At 35.5% G+C, this 2,500-nt stretch overlaps 1 protein-coding gene across 7 annotated transcripts in view; it reads left to right on the top strand.

Moving 5' to 3' along the window:
• LOC135205604 (uncharacterized) overlaps nucleotides 1-2,500 on the top strand; it is a 630,437-nt gene that overhangs the window by 413,332 nt on the left and 214,605 nt on the right. The window lies entirely within an intron of this gene.

The raw sequence follows: 2,500 nt of genomic DNA, 5'->3' as shown, positions 1-2,500 counted from the left end.
TGTTTGCTTGTTTTCGTTCGCGACCTTTCGTCACAGTTTCTATGTAACCTCTTCGGGAATTTTACTCAGTAACATCAACGGCTATATTGTTTTAAGATGCAGCGTTCGTTATATATATTTATATATACAGTATAGTATACGATGTAAGAAAACAGCTGATGGGAGATAAATAAGAGTCATTCATTATAAATTAACAAATTGTAATGAAAGGTAGAAGGTGGAGTGGAAGGCACTTGGATGAAGATGTCTACAGAAAATGAGGTTGGGGAAGAATTCAGAGGACAACGTCTGGAAAGGTCTTTCGGTCGTACACCTCTGGTGCCATCACTTCCCCTCTGCTCCCTTAGTTAAGATAGGAAAAGGACATAAGAGAACGCCTATATAAAATATGTTGCCCCGCATTTCTCATTCATTTATAAAATATTTTAATCTTTTTGGCACAAATAATTTTGATCATGTTCCAGCGACGTCTGTATTATCCCCTAAGACACACTTTGTTACACTTATCTCTAGGAGCAGATTTTACTGTTCATTTACAGTGTCCTAATGATTTTGTCTAGCTTTCTTTTAAACTCTTCCACAGAGTTGCAGTTTACAACTTCTGGTATCAGTTTAATTCCATTTGTCGCATATCTTGTATGTGAAGACGTTCCCACAATGGGATGCGTTGTATCTCTTCAGCTCTAGTTTCCATCCATTATTTCTTGTTTGGTTTTCTTTTAACGTCAATAATTTACTGTCTACTTTTGTTGTCTAGTTATCTTTTGTGACAGTTGTGAAAAACCTGTGCGCGTGTGAGACGTGCGACGGGGAGACGGCGTGTGCGGACAATTTTTCGAAAACCCATTATTCAAAAGGCAATTGTTCGAAAAGTTTTTTTCGGAAACCAAATATTCGAAAACAATAGTTCGAATGTGTAATTGTTCGAATTTACAATTGATCGAAATAACAAATATTCGAATAAGCAGTTTTTCGAAATGAATATTGTTCGAATTCATGAGTAACGTCGACTTGTTGAAAAAAGCCCGACGGCAGTTTTTTGTGTATTGTATCCTTCTCATCTCTCAATCTCTCTCTCTCTCTCTCTCTCTCCTTCTCTCTCTCTCTCTCTCTCCTTCTCGTCTCTCTCTCTCAAAGTGTAGTTATTCGAGAAACAACTCAATTGCATTGTTTGTTTTTTAATTACCTTAAAACAACTTATCGCATTGTTTGTATTCTATTTATCTTAAATAAAAAAATAAATAAACATGAAAATAAACCGTTAACAAATCCTTGAAAGCTTAAAGTTCCCATTGTTATTTTGGACGGTTTCCCATTTAGTAGAGAAGCTCTTAAACCCTATGATGGCTGAGTTCGTTCAAAGTGAACAAGGAAAGCCCATGTTATTAGTGAATGGACTTTTATTTGTTAAAGACACGCAAATGCAAGATAAAATTTGTAAATTGCTGTAAATGTCGCGCTATAACAGTAAAAGAAGATAATCATGCAGGTGATCCAACTGGTCGTAGAAGTGCAGAGATTAATTGAAAAAGTGTAAGATGACGCAAAAGGTACACGTGATTCCCCTCATTATATAATTGCAAATGCATCTTCGGATCTTAGCGCATCTGGAGCTCAGGGAATGCCAGCTGTCAACAGTATAAAGCGCTCAATTAGAAGGGTTCGCTTAGAAGAAAATTGTGGACTATCTACACCCTATCATAGGAAGGATATATATAGTATTCCCAGTCGAGTAGTATATGAGGACTTTCAAGAATGAAGATTTTCTTCTTTTTGACTCGGGTCAGGAAGAAGAGAGTTTTCAGTCAAAATTCGAATGCTATTAGCATTGGCATTTATCCCTGAAAAAAAGAGTCATTGAAACTTTTGAAAATTTTGTAGAAGAGTTATCTTCACCTGAATTACTTCCGGTAATAGATTATTTTGAAGATAAATTGTGCAAAGATATGTTAAGGAAACTAATAAATCTAAACTAAATTAATCGTTTATTAACATCAATCATATTATCCTACATGGTTAGATAAAGTATGTTATAGATTCGAACAATATTCATTTCGAAAAACTGCTTATTCGAATATTTTGTATTTCGATCAATTGTGAATTCGAATAATTACACATTCAGACTATTGTTTTCGAATATTTGGTTTTCGAAAAAACACTTTTCGAACAATTGCCTTTCGAATAATGGGTTTTCGAAAAGTTGTCCGCAAATCGGGAGACGCCGCTAGAAGGGCCTGCCATCCCCGTGTTTTCTGTCGCTTTGTATTAAAGAAGAATGGAAACTGGCTCTCATTCAGTCCACCATATAACATTTGATGGCAGCAGTGGCTGTATGTATGTATATATATATATATATATATTATATATATAGATATATATATATATATAATGTATGTATGTAGTATGTATGTATGTATGTGTCTTTCTCACCTTTCTCACCAGACGCCAGGTAGGCCTCCAGGCCTGTCAGTCGTCCTGCTTCAGGAACAGTCTCCATTCT

This window comes from Macrobrachium nipponense, chromosome 24 (genome assembly GCF_015104395.2).
Source record: "Macrobrachium nipponense isolate FS-2020 chromosome 24, ASM1510439v2, whole genome shotgun sequence".
NCBI classification, from domain to species: domain Eukaryota; kingdom Metazoa; phylum Arthropoda; class Malacostraca; order Decapoda; family Palaemonidae; genus Macrobrachium; species Macrobrachium nipponense.
Note: the sequence above shows the minus strand (reverse complement) of the source record. Positions and strands in the feature narration are given on the sequence as shown.